The sequence below is a fragment of the Arvicanthis niloticus genome, chromosome 13, assembly GCF_011762505.2.
Source record: "Arvicanthis niloticus isolate mArvNil1 chromosome 13, mArvNil1.pat.X, whole genome shotgun sequence".
Lineage (NCBI taxonomy): Eukaryota > Metazoa > Chordata > Mammalia > Rodentia > Muridae > Arvicanthis > Arvicanthis niloticus.
Genome location: NC_047670.1, coordinates 59648255 through 59654742, shown reverse-complemented (window position 1 = coordinate 59654742; position 6488 = coordinate 59648255).

Below are 6488 nucleotides of genomic sequence, written 5' to 3'. Positions count from 1 at the left end.
GCGCCAATCGCTGCTGAGACACTGGCGGGAGGAGTTGTGGTCACTGACTTTGGAGGCCTCCGATGGTGTGATGGGTGGCCGAGGAGGCAGGCCGTGAATCTGGGGGAGCACGAGGCGTTTGCAACGTGATTCTCACGTGGATGGGCCTTAGGGAGGGTGGATCTGAGCCTGCGGCTTGGAAGCTTATGTTGGCTCTTCCCGTCTTGGAGCTGGGGAGCCCTGAGGGACCGACTCCAGAGGTCATCTCTCCCAATTGTTGCCTTGCCATAGGCGTCCACAGATTTCCTCGTTGGGAACTGTAAAGGTGAAGTAAATTTGCCCAAAACTGCACGACCAGTTAGAGCCCACAGAAGAGAAGTCCCCGAGGGTGTCAGCTGCGGGACGAACCACCTGCGTCCTGGATCAGGACTCGTGGGGTTTTGTTTTGTTTTGTTTCTTTTAGCTGACGACGGCACTTTCAAGCGGTTCGGTTGTTAAAAGAGGGATTCCGGTTGGGCTAATTCTTCTGATTAAGTTTTAAAGAGAATGTGAACCAGAATGTCAGACTCATCCTTAACCATCTAGAAACCGGTCTTAGAGAAACTAGCATTTCTCGAGCAATGGTTCCTAACTTTTGGGAGAGGAGAAAAGGGGTTCCCAGGAGAAATCAAGTCCCATTATTTCCAGGGTGTTGCATTCATCAGTCGATAAGAACTGCAAAAGGAGACTAGCTGGCACAGTGGTTGAGTACTTGCCTAGCACAAGGAAAGCCCTAAATTCAAGCCCCCCTAAATCCAGCAGAGTGAAAGAGAAAAGACCAAATTGCACTTAATGTATACATTTGTTCTTGACTCAACTGACTGCCAACTAAAGTGTATTCTGAAGAATTGTGTTGAACATATGCAGATATTTTTCTTATCATTCTCTACACATTTTCAACTATTGTCATTGACATCATATTTGGTAATATAAATACTCCAGAGATAATTTAAGTATCTGAAGTCAGTTAGGTCATGGAGATTTCCAACTAAAGTCACAGTTACTGGAAGGCTGAGGCGAGAGGATGAACCCAGGCCAGTCAGAGTAACAAGATCCTCTCTCATTAATACAGACCAGACCTACAATCATAGCTCTTCAGACAGTTGAGGCAGGAGGATCAAAATTTTAAGGCCTAGTCTTGGCCACAGATAAAATTCAAATCCATGTTGAGAATGCAACTCTCAAAACACACACACACACACACACACACACATACACACACGGCTGTCCCAGTACCTGAGAGTAAGAGGCAGATCTCTGAATTCCAGGCTAACTTGATTTCCATAGTTCCAAGACAGCCAGCACCACATAATGAGACCCTGTCTCAAAAAACAAACAACACAACCACCACAAAAAACCAACCAAATAAAAAACAGAAAGGGTTGGGGATGTAGTTCAGAGGTAAAATATTTGCCTAGAACTTGTGAGGCCCTAGGTCGAAGCCCTAGAACTACAAAACAAAAACTGTAAATTGGAAGTAGTAGCTCACACCTGTAATTCCACTACTCAGTATTGAGGAGCAAAAACCTAGCTGAAAGCCAAATTCATTGGAGTGAGGTGTCGGTGTGAAACCTGCCTGTATTCTTTTAGGTTATAGGCAGTTTTGGTTATCTAGGAGCTGGGACAGGATTGCAAGTTCAAGGCCATGTTGAGCTATCAGGTAAGATCCTTTCCCTAACAGCAAAACCTATAAGTAAAATACCTGTGTGAATACTGTACCACTTAATAGAAGGGCCTTGAGCAGCTGGAGAGATGGCTCAGTGTGTAAAAGCACTTGTTCTTTCAGAGGATCCAGGTTCAGTTCTCAACCCTCCATAACATGATCCCGGTACCTCAACACAATGGGCTCCATTGACGGCAGTGCCATTCAGGCCATAAAATTCAGCAAACAGTACCACTTGCCAAAATGAAAACAATGACCAAACTCATCAAAGGCCATAGTGCCATCGTCTCTAAGTGTACCTTGCTCAACTGAGAGAAGTCAACTCAAAATATGTTTTTGTGCTTAGCTCACCCTGAGTAAGACTTTAGGCTACATTGGGCTTCAGTGAGGTCACTGCTCAGCTAATAAAGACATTCTATTGGTTTAAACTCATGTGTGAGCAACAGTCTTCTCTGGTGGATACACAACACTGGAAGTTCAAAGCATTCATACTCAAAATTAAGATTTGAAAAAGAGAGAGATAACTCATCTTAAGATTTTGTATCTGCAAGTATTGTGGACACACATAAGCATTAGGGAAACCTAGAATGTTAAACATAAGGTTGTCTTTTCAATGACATCCTTCAGGGCATCTCTTTGTGTTCTATGTCCTGTGATTAAAGTCTGGGAATCCCCAACAGCTCAACCCAGACAGGATGATTAAATTGCCCAGATCCTTCAGTAATGAAAATATGGATCTCCTTAACTCCAGGTAAAGAACCAAGACTCACTAAAGTGCTTGCCGATGGTGGGGGAGTACAGAGTAAGTAGTGCAGGAAGGGAGTTATAAATACCAGCTGAGGCCATGTGACCTTATAGAAAAGAGGTTTGTAACTGACATGAACATGTTTGTCCTGTTAGGAACATGTTTGTGCATACAGTAAGCAGATAATGTATTTTCTTCCATTTCTTTATCATGAAATGTAATATCTGTTGAGATAATGTCAGTGGTTATATCTCATAAATCTATATTACCATATTTAAGGTATAAGACTAAACATTCTTCTAAAGACTTTGCTCCCTAAGCCCTTGGGAGACCAGAACCTTACATTCAGGGTTGCAGACGCTAGGCGTGGGAACTACACTATTTGGTGTTTTCTTGGCTAGATTTTTGGTTTTTTTTTTTTTTTTTTTTTTCTTCAGTTTATGTACTATGTCCCTGAGTATATAACTTGGTTTTGATTTTTATAAGAGCTCACTTAAAGAGGTTTTGGCCCTTTAAAATATTGGGATTTGTAAAGATGTTTGGGAGCTTTAAGAAATAGTTACTTTATATGTGTATCTGTGTACCACATGCATGCAGTGCCCTCAGAAGCCAGACAAGTATGTCAGATCTCCTGAAAGTCAAGTTATAAACTGTTAGGAGACATACCCTTGTTTCCCCTCCCAAATTATTACTTTAATAAATACTTTTAAATTTTATGTCTATGTTTGTGGTTAATTTTTGTCTGAATATATGTCTGGATCCCACAAATGTGCCTGGTACCCTTGGAAGCCAGAAGGTGTCAGGTTAGAGCCTCTGCAACTAGGGTTACAGATAATTGTGAGCTGCCATGTGGGTTCTGGGGATTGAACCCAAGTCCTCTGAAAAAGCAGCAGTGCTCTTGACCATCGACCCATCACTAGCTCTGTTTTAGGGACTTTTAAAAAGCTGGACTACGTTGTACGTTATGAAGTAAAACATGAGACTGTGGAGACAGAGGTGAAGGTTATGGTTTTAAAGTGCTGTGTGTGTCTGAATTTGACACAACATAGCATCCCCTGGGGAGAGAGCCTCAATGAAGGCTCATCTACAGTATGTTCACCTGTGGGCACACCCATGGGGGGATTGTCTTGACTGTCTTAACTGCTATGGGAAGATCCACCCTAAATATGGGAGGGACCTTCTGTTAGTGCTCAGATAAAACAATATGAAAGCCAGAGAGTTTTGCTCTTTTGCCTACTTGGCCTTCACTCTCAATGCCAAGTTCATCTATTCTGTTGCTGATGATGATCCTTTAGCTGACTTTAGGACCAGCTTCTTCAGGCTTCCAGTGTTGATGGAAGGCCCAAAGCTCCTCAGGAATCCTCCATGCCTTCAACTCCAATGTAGGACTGCTGAGATAGTTACCCAGCATTTGGGCCTGAGCAGATACCAGGTTCTTGGTCTTTGCAGTGTGAGACAACTGTTCTTGGACTACTCAGACCATATTGTGTAAGCTAATAAATCTCATCTTACTATATATCCATCTTCTTGGCCCTCGTCCTCTAGAGAGCCCTAAGATTGTGCACCCCTGTCCAAGGCTCAGCTCCTCCCCCTTTTGCTTTGTGTAGTGCCTGGCTCTGTTCCTAATGAGTGGACAAATGTGACAAAGAAGCCTTCCCCTACTTGTCTTGACTTAGTCTCTTATTTATACAAGCTACCTAAATGGAGAGAATTAACTTTCCCAGCCCCTGAAGTACTCAACTTTTGAGCTATGTCTTTTGTCTCAGAATACATGAGTTTGGGGTATGAACTTTGTAGATGACAATATGTCACAATGTCAGAAGATTGGATGCTCCTAAAAGGAGAGGCTGAAGACAAAAGTGAGATGCTAACGGTGAGTTCTTGAGAAGGTAGGAGAGGTTGAAAACCGAGCATTTCCTTAGGAGAAAGGGTGGGATAAGCTTGGGTGCCCCAGGAACATGAGAGCTGCCACACTTCTTCCTTAATGCCACTGTTCCACCGCTCTGCTCACTTCATTTGGCACATGCTGCTCTTCCTCATGCTAGACACTGGTATGGGCTAGTGATAGACATGAGATTGAATCTTGAGACTCATGAAGAGGGTGAACTCTGGGCTAAAACATAGCATTTAGTTCCAGGAAGGAGGGAACAATGTGATTCCACAGAGGAGGGAACAGAGGCGACCTCTCACTTTAAAAGAGACAGTGGGGTTGGAGGGAGAACCCAGAAAAAGGATCCTGGGGGCTGCGCTATTTGTTCATGGTGGCAACAGACTTGTTTATAAACCAGACATCAGAAAACAGCTGGCCAAAATAGCATCTGTGTGGGTACCACCAGTATTCAAGACAGTCCTGACTTAGTCCTGACATTTCATCTTATCCTTGGAAACCACTCCACTTTCCAGATGCAGCCCCTTGGCTATCGTCTGGGCTTCCCCTTTAGAACCCAGTCTGTGCACACTCTGCCTCTGCTGCAGAGCTCTCTCCATATTAATATACTTCAGCTTCTGATGATGGTTATTTTGGTACATCCCAAAGTAGGGCAGGAAGGATTTACCATAACTTAGGAATTAAGTGAGGCTCTTACGAAAGGCCCACAGAAAAGACAGAGCTTGTCCTAGGGCCGGAGCCTGCTTTCCCTCCAACTCCAGGTCCTAGATTTGTAACCAGACTCCTTTATAGGGTGTTATAGTTTAGAATTTTAAGAGGCTCAAAATTCAAAGCCTCCACTCTCTTCTGTGACTGCTGCCACAGTCTTCCCATTTTGAGTAAAAACATCTCCATACTTCCAGATGCTTGGGGAACAAACTGTCTTCTTAGATCAGTATAATCAGTAAATGTATCCATAAACCTATAATCAGTAAATGTATCTATTCACTCTTCCTGCAAGGCACACATGTCCTTAATCCAGTGACATGCTAATTAATGTTAATTTGGCTAATGATACCTAGGCATTTTCGTTAACTACTAGCCTAGATATTGCTGGGAAGGTAGTTTTATGAGTCTACTGCCAGTATTCTGCCAGCAGCCTTCAGATGAAGATGTAGAGCTCCCAGCTTCTCCTGCACCATGCCTGCCTGGATGCTGCCATGTTCCTGCCTTGGTGATAATGGACTGAACCTCTGAACCTGTAAGCCAGCCCCAATTAAATGACCTTTTAAGAGTTGCCTTGGTCATGGTGTCTGCTCACAGCAGTAAAATTCTAACTAAGACACATACTTCATTACTAGTTCAGAAAGCTCTGTCTGGGTATCAGATGTGACATTAGTGTTATTTAGATAAAATATCTTACACTGCTAGCTAGCTTTCATGGTACCAGAAGATGCTATACAGGTTTGGGAAGCAGGGGAGGGGCTGGGAAAAACATCACTCATTTTACCCAGAGGTGACTTCTACAAACTCCACTACCAAGTCACCAGGCAGGGTATCTCACTGATGTAATAGTGGGTGACTGTTATGGGGTAGCTCCATTCTTAATTTGAAGTACACTTCACCAAAAAAGTAATTCATGCCTTATGTTGTAAACCCAGGCCAAATCCCATAGCTGAGGATGTCTTAGGCCCAAGGGTTGAGCATACCACTGTTGTTAGCTAAATTGCCATGATGGCAAGCTGACTTCTAGATGCTTGTCTATATACATAGACAAATGCTATCCCCAGCCTAAGAGAAACTTCTTTTTGGTATGAATGATTGTGAATGCAGAGATGCATAGGTGCTCAAGGTGCTGAGAAGGGTGATGACTGATGTTCTCCCCAAACAGGAGACTGTGCCACCCCCCAACCCCAGACTCATGGCTAGTTGTGGAAGAGGGGACAGAATGGAAGAGCTGGAGAATAAGGAGAGAGCACTGAAATGTTGTCTGCTGAGCATGGCTTCACAGGCTGAGGCTGCCTATCATGGGCCAGCACAAGACTGGGCTTATCAACAGGACATTATAGATTGGGGTGGTGCTCATGGGCCTCCAGATGACCTATTGGATACTGATGGATTCTGAGGGTAGGGTAGTTATTGTCTTCAGCTTTGTACTAACTGAGGTGCCCACCTGGCTTTTATAGTTCAAAGCA